General features: G+C 46.3%; 1 long non-coding RNA gene across 2 annotated transcripts in view; it reads right to left on the minus strand.

Moving 5' to 3' along the window:
- Nucleotides 1-24,840, minus strand: part of LOC135378025 (uncharacterized) — a 259,572-nt gene that overhangs the window by 177,311 nt on the left and 57,421 nt on the right. The window contains exon 1 of one of the 2 annotated variants that reach the window (XR_010418238.1): nt 7,131-7,271. The exons of the other annotated variant lie outside the window; for it this stretch is intronic. This is a non-coding gene — a long non-coding RNA (uncharacterized LOC135378025). Of the gene's footprint in view, nt 1-7,130; nt 7,272-24,840 lie in introns of those variants that run through there. 2 annotated transcript variants of the gene reach the window in all.

A 24,840-nucleotide genomic window follows, 5' to 3' on the forward strand; every position in this document is an offset into this window, starting at 1 on the left:
TTCTACCTACAGTACTTAAATCACGCTCTGTCAGTGAGCTTCCACGGCAAACAAACAGGATCAAGTACCGTCCAAGCTGTCAAATGCGGACATTTGCTTTGGACCACTGCGTGCGATACGACGTCGTGCAGAACGGTTTCGAAGATGTGGACGCAGCCAGAATTATAGGGAGGTGTCAAGATTACGAAACATACTATAAACTCTTTGAACCGGTTCTGCTCAGTCACTCAGTGATACATTCTGGCCCCTTTGTCACCCAGTACACCAACCAGGAGAAAGGGTCTCAGTTGCCCGGTCTATCAAGTGATACCTTTCAGGGCGTTTTTGGTATATAATAATAATAATAATTGGGTGTTTACGTCGCGAGACAACTGAGATCACGAGCGACACCACAGCGGTCGGTCTGTGGATTGCTTTTGCCCACCTGAGGGTTCTTTAACGTGCAATGAAAGCTCATCACACGGCACCGTGACGGCGTGTCTAAGCAACTTGTACCCTGCCACCAAGTTGCTGGCGTCCTCGGCCGGGTTCGAACCCGCGATCTCAGGATCAGAAGGCGAACACGCTACCGATTGAGCCACCGAGGCAGTTTTTTTTTTTTTGTGTGTGTGTGTGTATGAAACCCTAAAACACCGGAGCAGGTGAGTACTTCTGCCGTCCTCTCGCCAGAATCCTCCTAGCGGAATTTCTACCGGATCCTAAAAAGGTTCAGGAGTGTTCTCATACGAAGAACTATACTGCCATGTATAAGGAGAACACCTCGTGACCTTGTCCAAAGGAGCCCTTGTCCGACCCAGGTCCAAAGGAGGTGGAGGTCTCCTTCGAATCTATGTCGCGTTAAACACTGAAATGCCTCATCCATGGATTTTGAAAGACGGTGTTGTGCATACAATATGAGAAGCAGCATAGTGGGATGGTTACCAAGAGAGCTGGCGTCATTTTGGCTCAGTAATCTCATTAGCTGCTTGGGTACGTATGGGGGTAAAGTCACGGGGGCGCTAATTCTGAATCCCAAAGACCGCTTCCTGGAGCTGCGGAACCGCTTAGCTCCTGCACATGTTGGCTTCAGAAAAGCACGGTGCACAATGCGTCTTAAATGTGATAGCCAATGTCGTAGAACGGGAAAGGGAGGACGGGCAGCTGACCGTCACAGCGCTCTTAGATATTAAGAGAGCACACGACAAGGTGCTGCACGGCGGGTTTTCACTGGGTGCTACTGACAGGACGCTGTGGCGGATAGCCGACTGCCTATACACGGCGCAAGTACGGGTACCATGGGAACGCGGATAGCCATACGTCCCACCACAATGGTGCCAACAAAGATTCCACAGAGAGGGGTTCCGGTCACCGCTCAATGTATAGTCATGGCTCCGATGACAAATGTATCAGGATGTCAAACAGAATCGTAAAAACTAACGGTTCATCTGGAACGTTTAAAAGTAAAAAAGAAAAAGAAAAGAAAGAACAATAAGTGGTGACCATAACAGATGGAAACAGAAGGTTACAGTAGATACATGTTCTACTAAGAGAACACTACGTTTATTTGTTATGAGAATACTTCTTAGGGTTATCAATCTGAAATTTGTCCATAAATGGTACACGTGGAAGAAAACGGGCGACAAAAGAAAACACGCTCATTGCAAGTATGCAGCGCGAGAACGCAATAATGTGAATAGGGTATGCGGACGCGATGGCGTCAGCTCGTTCGCTGAGGAAATGACGTAAACGCGTAGTGCAGGCACTCGTGAGCTCTTAAAAACAAGAGATTTCATTACCATATTTTGAAATTCATCCTCATTAATGCTCCTGCGCAAACAGCAACACACTGTATATGCTGTCCCTGTGGACATTGTTGGCGTCGGAGACAGGTAGTGATCCCACTTCTTACATCACCTAATGTCTTCCATTCCTTTGTCTATATTGCATGGTTTGTCTTTTGTCGGCTTGTCTTTTTTTTCTATTAATATTCAATTTTTAATGCAGAATGCATTTTAACAATAGGAATCACACGGAATCCGCTTGTCCAGTTCAGGGCAAGGAGCCGAAGGGAGCCAAGCTGTCATGAGAGAGGGCAGTGCCTTGTGTTCACAACAAACACAGGCAGCTGACTCTCCCACGGCAGCTTGACTCTCTCCTAACTTCTCTTGTCCATTTGCTCTTTCGATTTCCTCTCCCATTCCTCCTTGCCCTCGCTCTGCTACGGGTACCAGATGTTCGGTGACGGCACATCGCACACGATGCACGTCTACGGAGAGCTGGCTTGGTGCGAGCTTACTTTCGGTCTGGAGTCAGCCTATACGTAGGGCGCGGACGTGTCACATTCGTTGGATTTGGAAAGACACATTCAACTAAAGCTAACACAACAGAGGCAGGCCACACAAAAGGGAGTCGGCGGCAGCGGCTCTAACTACTGATAACAATGCGGAGACCCTTTGGAAGACCATTTGGAAGCTGCAGACCGCTATGCCATTCTATTCTTTCTGCAGCACATAGTTGATTTTAGCCCGCGAGAATGGACACTGTTCACCCACTCCAAATCTGCGCTGCACGCTATTGAGTTTAAATTCGGTAAAACAATGCAATAAGACGGGGACTAAAAAACGACGAGACATATTAAAGCACTGTTTCAATGCTTCAAGCACGCGATGCTTCAAAGCAGGCAGTGCTTCAATGTGTCTCGTCGTTCTTTAGACCCCATCTTATCGCACTGTTTTACCGATTTTAATGACGAATACCCAACAGTACAGTTGCAGTAAAGTTGCTGCAGTATTTAAGCTATTGAGAACACAGGCTTACGAGGCTCGTCGGCAGCCTTAGTGACGGATGCGTCAGCATGCCAGCATGTGTACGAAGCAGGACACGAACTAGTTCTCCAGTGGGTTGCAGCCCATTGTGGTGTCGTGGGGAATGAACAGGCTGCCAGCGCCGCAGAAGCAGCTCTCTCATCTAGGAGAAGAACGAGTGAATATCGCACCAATGGGAGGAGCAACGCTCGCTTTCCGGATGCCACGAAACACCTTTCGTCAAGACGCTGCATTAACTCATCGCATGCGACCCTTTTAGAGCTCAGCGGCGTTACCGCTTGCGACAAGCTGACTCTCCTAGGTGCCGTCACCGCGGTGATCTGGAAGATGTCGAGCACATCCTTCTCCGTTGCGCGCGCACTATACCAACTCTTCAGGTCCACAGGTTCAGTGTCTCTAAATCAGCTGGATTCTCGCTCTCTCATTACGTCAAAACTGATTCGTTCACGGCCAAATCGACGCTGCCCTAAAAGCACTTCTACAATTTTTGGACACCGTAGGACTTCGGTCATCCGTGCGAGGCGACTCATTCCATTTCATCACATTGCCGCTAGCAATGGGGTAGAGTATCGCCCCTGGCGATGGAACTCCCCGCTCATCATCATTCAAATAAAGTTGTTGTTATAGTAGAATGGCATTCTGCAGGTACGAGCCGTTTGGTCCGGTGGAAGCACCGAAGGAACACCGCACTTTTTCTGGTCTCGTTTGTCGCGGTTTTGATTGCTGTTCAGGATAGACTACAAGCATCGGCCGGTCGTGATCCCGTCTAACGTTTCAGCTTTTACATTTCGTTATTTAGTCTACTCTAATCGCAGTAAATCTCTACAAGAAAAAGCTTATGAAGGGAATCCAGCGGCCAGCTCTTGAATTGCACTTATTGATCGTTATCGCTGTATTTCGAGATTACCGCGTTGCCACATAACGAAACGACACTGAAATGCCTGCAGACGCCAGACGACACTGCCTACCGATCCCAAGGTCGCGGGTTCCAACCCGGCCGAAAACGTCAAAAACGTTGTAGGATGGTACAACCCAAGCAGCACAATGTACTGAAAGTCGAGTGCAATAGGGGTGGACGGTATGTGTCTTATCAATGTTCTTTAGTTTCACAAGTCTGCTCAAGGCCTTCCACCTACCCGTCCACCCCTATTGCACTAGACTTTCAGTACATTGTGCTGCATGGGAAGTTACTTAGTGATACCGTCCTTCGCGAGGAATGTTAAATACGGTGCGTCATGTATTGAGAGTTCAGAGTACCTTAAAAGAAACCCTCTTGGGCGGGCAAAGTTAAGCCACTGACCGACCACTGTGGCGTCGCTCATGGTCATAATTGTCTTAGCGACGTAATCCCCGAATCATCATTATCAGCACTGCGATATCGCGACACATAACAAGCGCTACCATACGAGGCATTACGAGCAACGGATAGCGCGTGATAAATGCGGGCGGTAGGGTCATTGAAAAGTTTTCGTCTTTTGGGTGTAGGAGTCTTGCCCGTTCGCTCTTAACCTCCGTAGGTGTAATATTCGATACATTGTGCGGCAGAATCATTATAACCACCACCGTCGTCGTCCTCTTCATGGCAGCCATGCGAAGTAGGCTGACTCAGCCGGTGGTGGGGGTGGTGATACTGCTTGCAGCAGTCAGCCACGCTTAGGCGAGCAACGTCACGATTATGGCAAGGGGGGGGTGGAACCGTGCGTCCTGGGCAGACTTCACTGGGAACTGTGCTGACATTTGTCTTAGAGCGTCTGAGGAAAACCGAGGGAAAACACCCAGACAGCACAGCCGGCGCCCGGATTCGAACCCGGGTCACCTCCCAGTCTCGCCGTGGAATATGCATTCACCGTAACCACTAGGCCCCGGGAGCTGACTCACCCTGCGTTCATGTGCCTGGTTTAAGCCTTATGTTCGTTGAAGACCGATTAAAAACCAGTCTCTTACTTCATATTCATAACCTCTTCTTCACAATACGTATTGTTACAGGAAAATGCGAATCCGAGAAGTCACCTTCTATACACCTTTTTCCAGTTAACCTCACACCCAGCGCCATTGCAGCCAGCAAAAGCCAGAAAGGAGGAAAGTGATACCAGGGAGGAAGCATACAGCCCGTGTGCTTTTCTTCTCTCTGGCTTGGGCGATTAACTGTTTCGAACGTGTCTCACGGCGAGACGGCGCTGCGCTTTCAGTAAGGCGGCGTCCATGAGAAAAAGGTGTTATCCGTTGCACAACAACGTGCTCGTTGCTCTTACCCTGAGTCGCGAACCCAGGCTTCCTCTACGGCGATGACCGTCGCCGTAACATCCTCCTCGGGCGGACACTTGTGAAAATACACTCAAGTCATCATTTGAGACAGCTTCCGCTACCGTGTAACCTCAGTTGTTCCAGATATGCCGGTACGGACCTGGCTGCAGGATTGTCCGTTTCGCATTTGTTGTGGTGGCTCGAGTTGGCTTTCGACGCGTAACGTGCTAATGTAACGCGGTAACAGTTTCTAAGGGTTTATTCACACGATTCACACGAACTTTAGTGGCGCGCAACCAGGTTGCGCCGTGTGAACGGTTACGCAACACAGTTGCTGGAGTTGCAGCACGGATCGCCCCACGTATGATTCTTCTTGCAAGCTTCAGGCGCAACCTTCAGGTGCAACCTGTGGTGGTGGTGATGGTGGCGGTGGCAGCAACCTGTCCACCACTTGGCTCTTCCTCCGAAGACATCCAATCGCAATGGCTGTCTGTCGTGGCGTCACTTCCGAGACGTAAATTCCGCAGCCCAGCCGGCGCGGGTTAGGAAGGCGACGCATGCAGCATGAAATCGTCCCGGGCGGTTCATGTAAAATATTCACGAGAACGTGTTCTTGAAAACGTCCTTGCAAGCTGTCAACCGTATTTTCAGTTCTCGCTCTCGTGCGATTGGACGAAGGTGATGAAGGCGACATTTTCTCGCGCCATCTCACGAGTTCGTTCTACACTACGATGCGGCGAGTTGCTGAGCGTGTGAAAGGAGTCTACTCTCTGCAACTTCAATGGACCTTTTTAACTACGGCTTATGCGCATGCGCTGCGGCGCCGATTACCTTGGGTGCGCCGGACAAGGTTATTTCCGTGTTCAATAGGTGACGTTGGATGGGGACGACAGGAGTGGGGACCGGTGGGGACACCGCGCGAACCCACCTGCCCTACACCAAGACCGGTTTTCGTCCTTTATACTACCCACGTGAGTTTCTTTTTGCGCGCGCCAATGATGTTTCGCTGGAGAGCCGCTAAGATACGACATCAACGTGAAAAAGGTCCATTGCTGGAACGAAGTTGCAGCAAACATTGCATCGTGTGAACCGACCGTAAGCCTTTGCCCCTGTCTGACTCGACGCCTAACAAGGACAAGATCATTAGTGTGAAACTTTACAGATGGGAACCTACGTTTCTCCAGAAGCGTCTCTTAGGAGCGTAGAACTTTGTTGCGATCACGGACTCGCGCATCCTGCAGCCGTTGGCTAGAAGTCCGGTCTTGGTTCCTCACGACGAAAGGACTAGGCAACGTCAGGTGAAGCTTCTTGAAAGAGAGGAGCCGTTCGTCCACATACCAAGTAAAAAAGAGCCTCATTGGTCATGTCGTGTCGAGCCGTGTTGGGCACGAAGGAAGCGCAAGGGACGTGGTCGTCCCAGTCGGAGTGGTGGTTATCAGCGTAGTCGAATAGGATGTCAAAATAAGGGTGCGGTTAGAACGTTCCAATTGACCGCTGCACTGTGGATCATAGGAGGAGGCGAAAGCGTAGTGGATGTCATAGTCGATGAGAGAGGAGGCGAATTCACGAGGTACGAAAAGGGTGCTCCGGTCTGTGAGCCCATGCCGCATGATTCGACGAAAGGAACCGTACAATATGACAGGCCGAAATGTCTGGGTCTAGTGAGACCTATACCGACTTGATAAAATAGCCTGCAGAAACGATGACGTAACGATTGAAGCGATTCATCGAAGGGAAGAGCCCCAGATAATCAATGGCAACCATTTCAAAGGGACTATGTAGAGGCACTATGGGCAGTCGGAAGCATATGTGGTGGTGTCTTACGAAGTTGGCACGTTTGACACGACAGGACGGAGGCCTTGACGCCTTGTGTCATATTTAGCCACCAGAATTGTTTCTGAACCCGGTAAAGCGTCTTGTTTCGAAGGTGATTGTGATACGACCGCCTGGGGCCTAACCTACGCGGGAGAGGTCAGTTCACAGTCCCTGCTCCAGACGAAGGCGATAGGGCTCTCGAAAGATTGGTCGCTCAGAAGGCAGCATGAGACAGGGATGTATGAAAATGTTACTCTTCATACGTACGCTATGAGAGTAGCGGCAAGCGTGGAGTATGGCGCCAGTCGGGTTACCTCGGAGAGGAGGGCAGCCTACTTCCACGTACCAGGACAGGGAGAAAACCAAGCTGCTAACCCAAGAGGGACGGAGCAGGAGTAAGGATCAAGATTGCGAAACCAGGGCCAGACCCAAGTGCCACAAATTCACAGCCAGGACCCAGTACCTGAAATCAGAGCCGAAACCATCACTGTCAGGAATGAGACTAGGAGCCAACCAAGCGCCTGGACCGATGCTGACACTGTTCTGCCAAGCCGAAGAAATGTAGCCCATGCCCCGTGCGCCTGTGTACGGACTTTCTTCTGCCCGTGCTCATTCCACCTGGTGCTTTCTTTCGTCTCCGTGATGTGGCCACTGCCATATAAGGCAGTGACGTGCTGTAGCATCGTTGTGGCATGAACGAAAAGTGAACTTTCTTGTTGATTGTGGTAATACAGGGAATGGCCGGCGACCACTTCCAACTGAACTGCGGAGCACATTCTCTTACGTTACGTACTTTTGGTGGTAGATCCGTCGCTGACGACGTTCCTTTCGGGGTCGGCCGTTTTCTACTGACACCACAATATTATTGGTGGAGTTGCGAGCTCTCTGTGAAGTCCCGAGAACGGACAAAGCAGCAACAGCGTTAATAGGGTTGCGGGATTGACAACCCATACACACTCTTAAAAAAAGCGTGTACAGTAACTCCTTTTTGGGGAGTACAATTACTCTCCAGTAGGGAGTTAAAGGGTCTCCTCACTCCCTTCAGGGGTAATTGTACTCTCCAAAAGGGAGTGAAACATGTGGCAAGGAAAAGGAGTTAAAGTACACCCTTTTTTAAGAGTGCATGAGTACTGTGAGATAATGATTCTTACTGACTGCACCGCATGGAGTAATGCCAGAGCCAGACCTAGTATCACATCGCCAAAACGTCTATTTCTTGCCGGAATATTTTATCCGTTCCGTAGCCTCCAGGATTTATCCAAAGTGGTGGCCCAGATCGCCTGTATACGGGTGTTTCAGTTAAATCCCCGGGCTAAATAATTCGCGAACCGGTGCACCAATCGAATAACTTTCTTTTTTACAAGTATCTGTCCAATACCGCCTACAGGATGCGCACCGCGTGAATGAGCGGGGGGGGGGGGGGGCGCTCATCATTTAAATAAAAATTCAAATGAGTTTCGTGAAAGAAGCTAACTTCTAAAGCAGGGCGCCGCCGGCATTAAAATGGGTACTACCCCTTCTGGGGCCTTCAGTAGATACCCTTTAGAGAAAAATCTGCAACCGAAGGGGGTCATTTGTTGCAGTAAGAAATTGGTTTCGTTTTACATATTTTTGTCGCGGCTGGTCGCGGTGAAGCGCAAAAGGACGCTCTTCCAGTCCCTTATCCACCAATGAATTACGTCCTTACACCAATGAATTACACCAATGAATTACGTCGTTTTGCGCTTCGCAGCGACCAGCCGCGACAAAAATACGTAAACCGAAACCAATTAATTACTGCAAGAAATGACCCGCTTCGGTGGCAGATTTTTCTCTAAAAGGTGTCCACTGAAAGTCCCAAAAGGGGTAGTACCCATTTTAATGCCGACGGCGCCCTGCTTTAGAAGTTAGCTTTTTTCACGAAACTCATTTGAATTTTTATTGAAAAAAAGAAAGTTATTCGATTGGTGCACCGGTTCGCGAATTATTTAGCCCGGGGATTTAACTGAAACACCCGGTATATGGAGGCAGAATGCCACGAGTAGCACCTTGCGTATTCATCGTAAGCTCCCTTGCACCCCGAGTACCAAGTACCCCGAGTACCAGTCTCTTGTACCAACGCTCACGTTTTCATGTGAGCGTCCACAGGGTACCATCCGATAAAACAACAGAATTTAGTCTCGTTTTGTTATCTATAGCATACTAAATTCCTCCGACCTTGACATCATCATCGTCATTGTTAAATTGAAATGAATTGCTATTATCATTATTATTATTATTCGTTGGCGGCATGTACCCTCCAAGGGTACATTGCCAACAAATACAGGCTTGATAACATGTGCAAAAATGAGATGGAGAATCCTGGCCAAGATAATAAATTCACCGTAACGTGCAGGTTAAACGCCCAAGTCACGCCAAGTCTGGTCACTCCATGGCGACTACTGCTCATGAATTCCGCTCAGCAATCGACACGGGCCAATTGATCATGTCCGTTGCGCACCATTCTTCCTAATGACGCACCAAATGTGCACGGGATCGACTCGTAAAACAGTTCGTGCTTCCGACAGGCGTCAGATATGCGTCGACACTGCGCCCCCGAACACGCCGAGCAGTCGCACTTCGTGTTCAGCCTACCAAAACTGACATAATTCCACGATGCACTACACGGCCATGCTAGCATTAGCAGCCTTGCTGAGATTCTTAATTGCATGAAATACCATTAACACACGGAGAAAATGGCTACAGCAATTTAGGGAGTTTGCGATGTTTCAATCACACAATAATATAGTCATTACGCAGGTTGTGGTTTATACTCAAGTTTAAACAGCACCGAGCTCTTTTAAAAACGCGCCTGAGGTTTTTTGTTGCAAGGTAAAAATAAAGCATGCTCATGCCTGCAACCATTCCCATCTTCAGATCTTTGCGCTTTTAGAACAGAGAGATGTTGTTATGCGCACTAAAAACGAAATTAAACAAATGTGTTCGTAAAATGAGAGCCGGAAGTATTTACTTGTAAACGGTAATGTGTGTTCCACAAACACACAACTGTTTGAAGAACAACATCTTCATGTTGTGGAACGATGTTGTGGAACACAATTGTTGGAAGATGAAAGGGAGAGAGACATTTATTATTTTATTTATTAGTTAGAGGCTTTGGGCTACTTCTACTGCGGAAAGATTGCCATTGGGTACAGGCAAGTCTGTCTAAAGTAAATGAGCAATATTGTTATGCACACAAGGATAACAAGAGCTCTTAGAATGAGAGATAGCATATTTGAGCACGGGATGCATGAAACGGCGATACAGAGACCCATTCGACATGACTATGGGGTAAAAGCTAGACATTTCGTAAACGTATGACCCTCTCGGGAGCAATGGCGGAGCAATGGCGGTGCAATGGTTTGGTGTCGCGGGCTTAAAATATGGCTCTTTGTAAAGTGCAGCCCCTTAGGTACGTATATGCTGTATACCATTTGCCATACACCCTATACTAGGCGGGATACAAGGTCTACACATGCTGACAGCATTACCCTTGTGCACACAGCCAAGTCTGTTGGAAGCAGCGTAAGGCTCCTCATGGGGGTCGTCTTTTACAACTGTGCACAAAAAGTAAAAAGACAACTACTGACATAGTGTTAGAAGGTAAGACATGGTTGCCGTTGTCATGGTAATTTTAAGATATATGTATATTATACGTAATGTCTTACGTGATGTAAAGCGCCCTGAAGGACACTGCGTCACGGAAGCGTAAGGGGTGTATGCAACACATTAAACGGAATGTGTCCGATACAAGGCAGCTACACGCTCACAAGCATGTAGCAACATCGTCTCCGCCGAAAATGAAGTACTACTACTACAACTCCGCTGTTTTAGTGCGGCGCACGCAACAGGAAAGAGGTACTGTAATCTGGTAATGTGTCAAACATTGCGAATAATTGTGTATTCTTGAGCATAAAAGGATTGTGCAAGCGAGCTGGTGTAAATTTGACGTAGGCTACGTATATCCCTGAGTTTGGGGTGAAGACAAGGAGACAAACAAACAAAGAAATGCACAACACAGGACAAGACTGTGCCTTGAGTCTTGTCCTGTGTTGTGCATTTCTTTGTTCGTTCCATTGTCTTCATCTCAAACTCAGGAATATGTTTCCTATACATACATCATGTGTATACTTATTGGGAATCCTATGAAGTACAGCGTTTGCTTGCCACTCTGCCCCTTTGTCCATACAACCACGCTCTGCCAGTGCGTGCTATAACACGTGTAAAATAAACGACACGGGATTACGATTCCCTTTGATTTTGCTGACATAAATACTCAGGGTGTTGAACGAAACCTTCCACATGCGTTTCCGCACGTCAAACACTGATTGCGCCCAGAACAAGAGAAGAAGTCATCGAATGTGCCGCACAGACGCGAAACAAACACTTGCAAATCTTTTAGCGGACAGGCACGAAGAGGTGTGGATTGTTCAGCTTGGTTTACGGTCACATATAGTAGGAAGCGGCCAGAGATATCGCGAAAGATATAAAAAGGACACGCGAGGATTTTATACAGGAAACGGATCGTTTCATTACTCACAATATGCAGCTGTTTTCCGTGTTGAATCCATTCTCAGCACAACCGAAAATTATGGTCTTCAATACAGGCTACGCGATGAAATAAAAAGTAAGGAACACACATGGCGATATAATGTATAGTGAGCGACGAAAAGACGGCGTGTGGTGAAAGTGGAGCAATTACACCGTGCCGCAGCTCAAACAGGGATGGGGACGAATAAACGACTTTCGCTGGAACGCGTTCTGATTCTCGTAGTGGACCTGTCACTGGGTTACACTATTACTGTTCAGAATAAAAGTACCGCCTGCGGCATGACCGAGTGGGTTAAGGCGTCCCGCTCGTTGATGATAGCCAAGGTCGTCCTGTAGACTGGGAGGTGGTGGGTTCGATTCCTACCACCGGCTGTGCTGTCTGAGGCTTTCCCTGGGTTTTCCGAAGAGTTTCCTGACTAATGTCGGCACAGTTCCCCCTGAAGCTGGCCCAGGACGCATTACTAACCCCCCCGTCCCCCAACTCCTTCCTGCTGTCCTCTCTCTGTACGCCGCTCATAGCTACAGTTGTTTCGCGGCGCTAACACGGAACTAAAAGAATAAAAGTACCACTGTTACTTGTACGCTGATAATAGGGAGTTTTAGTGGATCGCAAGCACTTTTCGAAAACGATACGATAAATGAAGCTGTCAAATCAAAGATAATCAAAGTGATGTCATCAACTTCGAAGGGGCAAGGCGATTGGTTTTTCATGTTTTCGGAGCCGTTATCGTGAACACATTCCGATCTATCAAGACTCGCTATTAAATCATTATACAGCTGTAATATAACAATAACCGAGCAGCTGACAGAAAATACATTAGTCATTCCTGTAATATAAAAATGCATAGTTCACGCTGCGAGACAACCTAGAAACTGAATTACTACCAAACATGGATCCGTGCCTACTATTAAGCGTGGTATAGTAGTGCATGGTTCTTCAAAAAAAATCAGGGTACATGGAACCAAGCATTCATATACGAAACCTTAGTTCCGGTCGCTTACATGCAAGTACGCCCCATGCCCAATCCGCGTTACTGGTCGGAGCTTGCTTTGTTACGCATTATTCGTTGAACCCTCAAGTGGCCTATCATACGGCCAAATAACCACAGTGTACTTTGCGTGGGATGAAGTTGCTCCTTGATGACGAAGCTTTGGATGCAATAAATAGAAGGGGCTTAAATTATGGTGCTTGTGCAATCAGGTGGGAGGTACGGCAATATCGAAATAAGACAAAGAGATTGCAGTCCTGCTGCTCCATAAATAAATATTGAGAGATATAATCAACACCCTCATCATCACTATCGTCATCATCATTTTCGGGGCGCGAGTATTCGTGCAATATCGTTTTCTCTGTCTTGCAACTTCTCCCTCATTACACTGTCATTATTTCATACTTGACAATATAAGAAAATAAGTTACACTGGTGTCAGTGTGGAGGCCACCCCAGTAATTTCAACTGTGTTGCACAAGTCGTATCACGCGCGTGGTCACACACTTACCTACAGTTGTCCTGGCACTTTGTCTATACCTCGATAGCACGAAGAGGTTATTGGGCAACCCGAGGCAGACCAATGACCATCACGTAATCGGAAGCGTCACAACCCTAAACATTGCGAGTAATGTTGGCCCTATAAGTGCGTACTCATTTCGAAGTGAAAGAATGTCTGTCGACGCTTTGAATATGCGCATCTACGAGTAACTCATGCCCATGCAGAATTGACTGTTGAGACTGGACGCTATCTAGGTAGAACAACACGAGCGCAGCCGCATGAGGTCCGTGCGTGCATTCCTTGACCGTGGCCTACCAGAAACATCGGTTGGAATAGTTCGGAGACCACATATCATGTGCAGAGGCGCAGTGAATGAGGGCATTTTTTTCTGATGAGTCGCGGTTCAATTTGGAAAGCGACTGCCCACATGTTCAGGGACCGAAAGCACTCGGCAACAAGTCCAACACCTATAGGGCGCGACACAACCTACGCGACAGGTATATGGATGTGTTGCTGTGATCTTGTGGTCGGGAGGTGGGGGGGGGGGGGTGCATCATACTAGATCACCTACGCTCGTTAACCTATTCACCGATGTACGGTAACAGGTCACTCGTGTAGTGACACCACGCATCCTTCGGCATGTGTAACTTCTCCACGTGACATTCGGTCCTCACTTGGCGGAGAGCGGCCGCCAGGCGCACGAGGTCTGCATCGTGGATCAACGTGCAATGTGGATCCTGCCTTCCGATCCGTCGTTTGGATTGGCCCGCACATTAGCTGGACGCTGATCAAGCGTACGTGGTACAGCGTCACACGCTTGTACTTGTAAACTGCATTCAGAAGTTTTGTATGTAGAGCTTTGCTGCAGGAGTTAGGTGGACTACACCAAAGGATACTGCACACTTTGGTTTGCAGCATGCCAGCGCCATGTGGGGCATGTGTTGCTGTGTGGAGGCACAAGACAGATTCCTGAAGTGCAAGTGCAACAGTCCAGACGGGGGCAGGAATGAACAATGGACGTTCAATAATAATAATTGGGGGTTTACGTCGCGAGACAACTGAGAATGGACGTTCACGTGACGAGACGACAGCGACTATACTTCTTTTCTTTTTTTCTTGAGCGCAGCTGTGCTGGTACTTGCATTCATACTGTGTTAGTGGAGGACACCGAGTGCCCATAAAATTGCTGAAAGCACTGGAAGGGGTCCAACCGTTAAACCCCCTAACTTTTGAGTACAGGTGCAGTTTCTCGAAAGTTTATCTGCTTGTATCCAAAGCAGTCCAATGCTATTTTTACGTAACCTAGCGTTGCGTCAGGTTACCTTGCCTGCAAATTTATAAAAATTCGTAGCTGTAGAGACTAGTATGGTCATGAGCGACGCCACAATGGTCGGTTTGTGGCGCGTTGTGGCGGCGTGAAAGCAACTTGTACCCCCTACAGATTTAGAAAGTGATTAGTTCACATAGCAGAGTACACGATACGACATACTTTCGACGTTGGTCAACATCGACCAACGATGGTTGGTCAACGTTGGTCAACGTTGGTCAACGATGCGAAATTGCGTAAACGATGTATAGAGGAAAGGCATTACTCACTTTGTATTCCTGTGAACATCCAATCTGACACGACTATCAGTAGTGGTCAATAGCAAACCACTGCAAATTACGTGTGCTTCGTCTATGCAACTGTTTAATCGAACTGGCCCATTAGTTGTCGTGAGCAAGATCGGGAGCCTTGTAGAAAATCATATACGAGCATGGCTATCACGTTCTTTTTTTTTTTTACTTCGTGTTAGTGTCGCGAAGTAACTGTGGCTATGAGCGGCGTTTCAGCATTAGCAGAAGTTTCAGCTGGAGGGAAAGGGAGACAAAAAGGGCTTAGTGTGCATCGTCGGTCGACTTCAGGGGGAACGGTGGCAATAGAGCCCTCCAGGAAAGTCTGCAGCAAAATCCGGTGTGGGATGAAGGATCAATAAGACGAAATGTACATCTCATTACGCAATATGCTTCACAGAATGTAACACACTGTCATCACGTGGCTACTGAGAGTCCCTTTTTGCTCGCAGCATGCCACCAGGTGTCGGCCGCTTCTAAAAGAGGTCCATGAGTACTTCCTTCTCCTCACGATCAACCCACGAAACATTACCGAGGGATGGAGGGTGGCGCAGAAGGTGTCCTCGCAACCCTCGCGAATAATTTTGTGAGCACCATTGTTTGCTGTGGCCAGGAGGGTCGGATTGACGTGAACGGCGATGCACATGTCCGGAGTGTCAAGAACGTCAAGCAAATACACGAGTAAGTACTTAAGACGATCTGTTAAGCGTTATTATTATTATTATTTTTTTCACGTTTTGTAAGAAATTGTTTACTTCGAAGGTGCATAATGAGCACCACGTTCTATGTCTACCTCTGTTGTATTTCTGGCACTTTTGGATTACATATTTATAGAGTCTGGTGTAGAACTACCATATTGCCGTCTATTCCTATGGTGAGGCTGGAAGTTCATCGTTATTGAAAGCAGTTTTGCCTACTTTAGTGCATATACAGCTGAACGTAGTAAATGTAATAGTCGTGAAAGGTCCACCATAACATAATTATCTGAAGTATTCTTTAAAGACCACTGTCGCGGTTGCAAACTTCGCCGTCTAACCCGCCGCTAATGACCCAGCACTGCAAATTCCGCACTTCGCATAGATTAGCACTGCCTATAGTCCCGCAGACCCTCAATCTGTATATTTTCGCGTCTCCTGTAATTCGGACAAGCCTGCTTATATAGGCGCGTCTATGAAATATTGCTTACACAAGCCCAGCTTGCTGCGAAAAATGGCACTAAGGTACTCCTACTTAGGCGTAATGAAGCTCAGCGGCTAATTGTACAGGGTGCATGGTCCGCACATAAATATGAGCGTCACAACGTTGTGCACCGTGGATCGTTTTTCGCTCGAGCCGCGGAAACAGGACGAGCTGTGTTTATTTGAACGCACGATGAAACACCCCAAAGCGCTGATTCCCTGGAAAGTGCCTACGCGTCTCGCCCCGTGTTTATAAACCATGACAAGGATGTCGTGTAAAATGCACCGGGATCTGTGTGTGCTTCCGAAGGCATCATTTTCGCAGTGCAAGCTGAACAAAATTGCTTTAACGCTCACTTGCATGCACCCAACCGTGTTATCCCATAAGTGGAGAGGGGGGAAGATACGGTGTAACGCCTACCACTTTATGCAGAAGCCACATGAGAGAAAATCGCGTGTGAATCAAACTCGGTGCAGTTGTTGATACTGTAATATCGATGACACTCAGTGGTGGTTAAGCTTTAGGCCGGTTTCACAGTAACGTTTTTCTTGTCCGTGTTTTTCACGGGGCCAAAAACGAACCCATAGGAACCTACGGGACTCGATTGCCCTTATAGGTTCTATTTTTGAAGCAAACGGACGACAAATACGGTAGTGTGAACTTGGCCTTAAGGGAACTCCGTCAAAAAATAAAAAAAGACTTCTCCACGAGATACAGAGTTGTGGATAATTATTTGCTTAGGAGATTGCTTCGGTATCAAAAAGTCGGTATCGAAAAGATCAAAAAGAGTTATTGAAGCTCATGATTTTAATCATAAAGTTCCAAGCGCTTGACGCATAGCGTAGTATTATCGACATCTTGAGCAGTTAATACGCTGATTTGACTAATTATAAATATTAAGGGGGTTACCTTTGCATGTGCTGAAAAGTTGAGGACAAAATTTACAAAGAAACCGAGAGCTCCAGCGTACACGAGCACAGAGATTATTCTACGGGACGAACCTTGATCAGCTTACACTGTATATTCAAGAATCGTACACTCCTAAAACAGAAATTGAAATAATTGTGTGTCTGCCTGGATGTCCTAAAACAAAACCTCACCAACGCTGAAGGCCGACCACTGATCAGAACGACCGCTATCGCCCCTGATTTGTGGAAAACTCGGGGCGTACGCCTTTTTTGGGGCAATTAACGTAATTCCATAAGTGTCACAAAAAGGCGTCCTCCCCCCCCCCCCCGCTTTCCTTAAATCAGGGGAGAGATCGTCGTCATTCGGGATGATGGTTGGCTGCTTCAAAAGTGCAGAGCAAGGAGAAATGATTGCCTGTTAATGCGCTTAGATCGCGTAAGGTGGAATGTGGCATATTCTTGGCGTAGATTCTTGCAAAACAGCATTTCAAACACACACACACAAAACGGATCTCAAAGGATCGTATAGGCGAAAGTGATGGCATGACGTAGTATACGTAATACAATTTTGTATCGAGGGTGCACAGCCTACTCATATTAGACGTGTAAATCCTTTGAGAGCCACAAGAAAAGTTCTCCAGAAATAGCGGCATTCAAACTGACGTCATGTTGATCTGATGTAATCAGAAGACAGCTTACTCGAGCTCTCTACGTAAGCGTCAGTGTTTGTGCCGGGATTAATGTGTCCTGTTCCAGCTATACCGTGGTGAATGAGTATGACGTCAAGCAAATAGTTTGTGTAAGATTTTCACGCAGGAAAAATGCAAACATCCTCCTGTATCAGGTACGGGATACTGAAAACGGGTACTGGGACAAAATTCTAGGGACGAACGCTGATGCCAACGCACAATACTGAGAAATGTTAACCATGTACAACTGTGCATTTTTGCGTTCAGATTTATTAACAATAGGTTTAGCTGCCGCTTCGCTGCGGTAACATTGAGTGGACCAACAAACTGACGATTAAAGCTAAACTAACGAGGACGGAACCATTTGAGAACTAAAACTGAACGAGACGAAAGCTGAAGGAAATAATAGAAAAGAGAAAAAAAAAAAGACGCCAATAAGGACCTTTGTAGTGTCTTTCGCGCGCTTCAATAGTAACTCGGTACCAACACCCTTTCCCATCAACCGGAATAGCGTAGTGTTTTGTCACACGCAAACAAAGGAACGGAATAGATCTACCCCCCCCCCCCCCCGCTCCAGCTGGACCTCTCAGAGGAAAAAAGTTGCCCGTATCGTTCCCTCGAAAAAGTAACGCGATAACGCTACAAAGCAGGCGTCGCCATATTTGTGTTACGCTGCCAGATGAGGTGCATGGTGCACCTTTGCATGAGCTGGGTGGAGTACAAGACACAATACCAACTCTAGTACTTAAAAAAAAAAAAAAAAAAAGCCGAATTCATTGGCTCTACGTAGTGTATGGGTTCATAACTCAACCATCGCCATTCCAGCACTGGACAGCTGCTTGGGCCTTATTGGACCATCGTCAGCGGTGCGCAGATAGGTAACCAAAAACAACTTACTATTACGTGTTGATTACAACTGAAATACAGTAGCTGCAATGTTGGAGAATGCTACCATTCTTTCTTAGCATTCGCAAGAAGCTCAGCACATGTCAATGTTGAAATATCAATACCAAACGTCTTGCATTGTTCTTAGAACTACCGTAATTTCACGCGTATAAGCCGCACCGCAGATAAGCCGCAGGACGCGTTTTTTGGGACGTTTTGAAAATTTTCTGTCAGATAAGCCGCACCCGCAGATAAGCCGCGGGCAATACGAGACGACTGATTTGTGCGACAAAGGAGACCATGAGAAGGCCATAAACCATGTGGTCCATATTCCGGGATCGGCACAGTGTACAATTGAGGAGGTCAGTTCTGGAGTTCTACCAAGATCGGATTGTGCCCTTGTCGGGTGTTTTTTGTGGACTGATGGGTCAGTGATCTTCCAGAAGACGTGAATGACTGTCACCACTTTCCTTAAAGCTGCTTGGGGGAATGCACCAGGAAGATCAATCTACTCGAATGTGGACCCGTCCCTGTTACGCACTGTCCGTGCATCGGCAGGGCAGTGCTGTTCCAGAGACACTGTCGGCCCTTTCGTTAAAATCGGCGTATGGGGAAAATACCAGGAAAAAATAGTCATCAGATAAGCCGCACCGGTGGATAAGCCGCAGGGGGCCCGTGAGAAAAAAAAATCGCGCATAAGCCGCGGCTAATACGCGTGAAAATACGGTACTCCACTATTCGCTTCAGGACAATTGCTGTTTGGCTCCCGGGCAACAACGGACAAGAACCACACACGATTGATTTCTGAAGCTCGACTTGAGTAAATGCTGTTCTGCTGTAAAAACACATCAAACCAGCAAAACCAAACCAGCTCAAACCAGCAAAATTAATTTTGCTGGTTTGAGCTGGTTTGATTTTGCTGGTTCGAGCTGCTGTGTCGTGTTGTATATGTGTTTTTGCTCCGCTCAGGTTTGCCGTTATGTAGGAATTACATTATGTACGTCGCAAGGCAAATGAGTGACGCCATCACAGCCGATCCTGATTGGTTTTTGCCCATCCGATCTCATTCAACATGAACCATCCGGTACAAGATACTCGATACGAACGTACATCAACAACCACTCACAGCTGTCACACTCACAGCTCTCTCAACGTATTTTTACACCTGTAACAGCACCCAAATGTACCTTTGCACAATACAATATACTACACAAGATAATAGACGATAATGAATACATGTGCACTTTTGTGGGGTCCAGCTGCAGTTCCAAGTCGTACAAGTGCAGGTAGACAGGCAAAACAACCATACACTCCCACACCCAATTTTGTGACAATAAACAGTATAGCATGCTCAATAATTAAATCAGTAGTGGTCGAGCCGCCCAGGAGCACTTCCTAACTTCTCACGGAGATGGCGCTGCTGTGCCGCAAACGCTCAAAACGATGCGCGAGGTTTCGATACGCGTGGTCGCCGTTCCTTCGGGTGTCGCAAATCGCGCCGTACGCAGCGGCGCCGCCTGGCTAAACCGCACTTCGCACGGTCATCAGAACAGATTTGCAGGATAATTGATTTGAATGCGCCGGACATACACTGAAGTTTGTCGCGTTGAAAGCAATACACTAAATCAAGAGATAAACTAGTCGTCTTACCGTAGATGGCGACGAGAAAAAAAGAAGAGAAGGGTAACTGGAGAGACACATCTTCCTTTATTTTACGCGGAATAAAAAAAATGCAGCGAAGATTATGGTGTCGCCACCCGTTTCCAGAACTTTCATAGGCGGAGGAAATGTAGTGACCTGCTCCCGGATCACGTATTTTTTACCAGATTATGTCTATCAAGATATGTCTAAATTCCCATGAAAAACGGACTATGGTTTGCAGTTTCTCACTCAAAAGGTACCTGCTCCCATTAATTCACACATCCAAAACAACATTACACTTGAGTCACTCTCATGCCGTTCAATAAAGGCGCTTTATACAGAATAATCGTTTACTCCATTTTCCTCTGTCGTGATAGAAAAATGTTGCGAAAATCTGAATGTCGTGAAATATCCTCTGTGTGTGTGTGTGTGTGTGCTTGGCAGTTGTTCATTGATTGCTGTATTTCAGTTTGTACGGGTACCCAATACGATATCCTATAAATCGTAGTCTCATCTGTTGCTGTATGTCAAATGTATCGGTGGGTCTGGCCTAGTCAAGCTACTTCTCAACAGCAGCTTTTTGTCTGAACCTCCAACGAAATCATTGATTAAATAACCTGCAATTATTATTATTATGATTACATAATATTGCAATCTCAACGCTCGTACCTGATGTACATCCACCTACCCGTTCAATTTAAAAGAATGAGATAAGAAAATCATAAGATAAGGTAAGTGGACCTCTCACAGCTTTCTCAGATGGTCACTAAACATGCTTGCTTTGCTATATGTATAGCCGATTATCAATCAATGATAAAAGAGTTATGGAAATGTAGGCATGATGACGATCTCCGAGCAATCAACGACAGCAATTCGATACCTCGTCACATTTAGGAAAGAAAAATTGAAATAAACAGAGGAACATATGTAGTTTTGAGTCAAAAATCGAGGCAGCACAACAGTACCTTAATTTTGATGATGATGATGATGATGACGGCACTCTAAAAACAGAGCTACACTGCATAGCACGCTCTGCGCCAACCATTGCCGCGAATGATAGCGTTGTCGCCTCCGATTCGAGGACAGAGGAGGGGTGGGGAGGGCGTACTACTTCTTGTGTCAATTTCAACATATGATAATTGAATCAAAAAGTCGTACACCCTCCTCTCGCTTCGAATCAGAAGCGATATAACCCTGTCGTTCGTGGCCCTGGTTGGCGCAGAGCGTGCTATGTGGTGAAGTTCTGTTTTTAGAGTGTGGGGTGTTTCATCCCTACACACAGAAAGTGAAGAATGAAAGGCCGAATTGGGAAATCCTGAAGGTTACTTTCGACGATGACAAAACGTACCATCATATCAGGGAAGAGAAAAAATGTATTCCCTCCTTGGTGTCTGAGCAAACCTACATGAACATGAGTGTAAGACAGTCTGCCTGAAAGTTTGAAATATGGCAGTCGCTGCTTGGAAAAGCCAGTCAGCGACAGTACTCGAACGGACAACTCTTCATTGCTGGTCAAGTGTGCAACCCATTACACTACGCTGGCACGACTCTCCTAACGACTTGTCAAGAGCCTCATTCAATGCTCTTTGGCGCTTTGAGGTTTGTATCGCGTTTGTCCCTTTGTGTACCATGCTCAGCCTGGTTAATTTCCATCCAATATTCCTGGATTGGTGAAGTATAGTTTCTGTAGCGGGTACCGATACAATAGTTGGTAATTTTTTTAGTAAGTTTACGTCGGCACCAGAAAAAAATGCTGTTGAATATAGATTAGCGTTATACCTCGAATTGAATAATTCTCTGTGTGACGTAATACCGTAGTCATATAACAATACCCTCACGTGTTTAACACTTACACCGACTTGGTTAGGCGCGGTAAAATATGCACCTCCCTTTAGTCTTTTTCGCATTTAGTCCCAGAACAAATGTGAAAAATATTGAGCCAAGAGAAATAACAAGTTAATCATCGATAGGCTTAGAACAACTATATGGTGAGCATACAACTACTACTACTACTTTAGTTTAATGGTGATGATGATGATGATTGGAGAGTTTCACTTTCATCCCCATGAATATCGGCACCACAAATTTATCTTTCAGTGTACTTAGCAAAAAAGCCGAAGTATCAGGCAGATATAGGTATAGGCAGGGAAGGGTAACGTTAATGGTAACGGAAACAGAAACGGTATATTACCGAAATTGGAGATGGTAACGATAACGGAAACGCATACCACGGCCCTCCATTACCGGAAACAGAAACAGAAACGAATTTATCGTCCGGTATTGAATTCGGTAATGGCTATTCCTGTTGTGCGATGACATTTGAGTGACTTTTAATTTTTTGTTTTTGTATTTTGATGACTCCATTCCCTGTAATGCTCTAAATACTACACGACAGCATGGGAAGAAAGCGCAATTGGATCTCGAGGATGCATCCCTCACTTACCACGCCCCAGTCCTCATAACTCCATGGCATCAACACATGACTATACTCCACCATAGCACGAGGATGCCAGCCTATGATTTTTAGTTTACTTATCTTGTACTTTTTTTCTTTTCACTGTGGCCATGGCGGTATTATTTACTATTGAGAGCGTCCGCTTATGAATGCGACATTGGATGAAAGGTACGCCCGTCTTGAGTTGCTGGACTCTGAGTGACTGAAGACTGAAAACATGTTCCTACATATATATATATATATATACATATATATATAAAGAGGGGGAAAGGCCATTAAAGAAATAAGTAAATGACGCTAGACGTGTTTGAAATTCAAACTTACAGATTAAGATGGCTTCTATGGCTGCACGTAGAGAAACAGATACTCATGGAACGATGCGACAGCACCAGAGGACACGTGTTTCGCCGTGTTTGCGGCTCGTCAGCCCTGGGTAGCTGCGCATCGGTCGGGATTAGCAAACCAGGGGTCACTCAGTGTATATCGCTCGCTGAGTGACCCCTGGTTTGCCAATCCCGAACGATGCGCAGCTACCCAGGGCTGACGAGCCGCAAACACGGCGAAACACGTGTCCTCTGGTGCTGTCGCATCGTTCCATGAGTATCTATATATATATATATATATTATCCTGCAACATGTGCGCATCCCAACGACGTAAAATTACTTGTGTAGTGTGTACGCGTGACACCGAAGCAGCACTTGGGCAAAACAGGGCGCTGATAGAGCCGGACGGGCTGTCCTCCCGCAGTTCTGTAGCAACCGTTCCATTACCGGAAACAGTAACGGTAACGAAATTGAAAGGCCTGTATCAGAAAGGGATAACGGAAACGAAAATATAGCAGTAACGAAAATGTAAACGGTAACCAAAATACGTCTGTTATCCTTCCCTGGGTATAGGTGGTATAGGAAAGACAACAAAAAAAAAGAAGAAGAAGAAAAAGAACGGACTGCGTTCACGCTGGTGCAACCAGTTACTTCAGAACTCTTGGGGCAAATTCATCACCAATTCCTGCTGTATTTGTTAGTTTTAAAAGAGAGCCGCAGCACCTGTCTTCAGGAAGTACGCTAGGACACGATATCAATGCAGATTTGGCCAGACCCATGGCAACTTCTCTATACACCGAACAGTCGCCCAATTTATCCAGCGCACACTTAATTCTCAGCACCAATGCAAGAACTTCAGCGCCTGCAATATACCAGCGCTTACAATATAAATGAATCAATACAATACGATCCAAACAACACACATTGTGACGCTCTTGGTTTTTGTGCATTGAGATTTCGCTTTTGGTGCCAAGCTAGGTGGTGATGTTCTCATTTACTCTGTTTCCATTCCGTTTTAAAGCGTCCAGTTTTGTGTGGTTTCCCTTTCTTTTCTTAATAACGCGTCCTGGAGTAGCCAGTCCCGAGTGGCTCGAGACTAACATCTCAATTTTTTTTTCTTTTAAAAATCAATCAACAATACAATACAATCAATACAATATAGATGAATAATGTGCATGGGCTGTATGTGTTTTAGGCTATCAGGAATAATGGCATCAATATACAATTTGTATGTACATTTCACACCTTACGATTTACGGCGACAGTGGAATTCAACGGGGATACTAATACATTGATTTAGGCACGCTTAGGCTAATCTATATGTTGGGCTTCCGGGCTCGCTCACTGCATTGAATCCGGCTCTCACAAAGTAGTGGATGATATCTCTCACTTCTATTTATTTTAACCCTCTTCAATTTTATTTACTTATTTTCGTTTGTTTTAATTTTCAATGTTATTTTATTAGGAAGTCGTACAAACGTCTTGTGCGAATAGCGCAAATTCGTAACACCACCAAACCAATTAAATGGCAGCTGCATATAATCATGTACCGGAATTTTACAGGAGTAACTGGAATTTCTTCGAGACATTTGTAAGAGATACATATCCCGAAGAATTGTACATGCGACAACCATGTTGCACCGGCATCATCGACGTTTGTTGCTATTTATTGTAACATACGAACCCGGACACGAGGTACTTGACGCTCCAGCACATGTCGCCTAACTCCATAGCTTCCTGCCACCTTCTGCCGCGTATAGATAAGGTATGTGCTACCACTGCCTGCTATGGACGGCTTAGGCAGTCACGTACCACTACATGACTGCGACACAAAGTTCATACACAACATTTTAGAGGTGAGTAGAGAGGTTATAGAGCACAACCTGTGCCCAAACAAACACTTGCAATTCTGTTCTTTCTGTCCTACAGGACGTTAGAACATCCGCTATATACACTGCATGTGTAGCCCTCGAAGCACATACATACCTCTCGAATGACGACATTTGTCACTAAGAAAGGACCAGTTAAAAATTGAGGAATTAGAAGCAACAACGACGACAACAACAAATAAATCGTGACAATGACATGGGGTGACTCACCGCTGGAGAGCAGTACACTACACTTATATAGAAAAAAGTTAGCATAGAAAAATTTGCATTTCTGTAATTAAGAATTCCATAGATCTTCTCTGTTATCCCCTTTGTCACTTTTTCAACCACTCCG

The sequence above is a fragment of the Ornithodoros turicata genome, chromosome 1 (assembly GCF_037126465.1).
Source record: "Ornithodoros turicata isolate Travis chromosome 1, ASM3712646v1, whole genome shotgun sequence".
NCBI lineage: Eukaryota > Metazoa > Arthropoda > Arachnida > Ixodida > Argasidae > Ornithodoros > Ornithodoros turicata.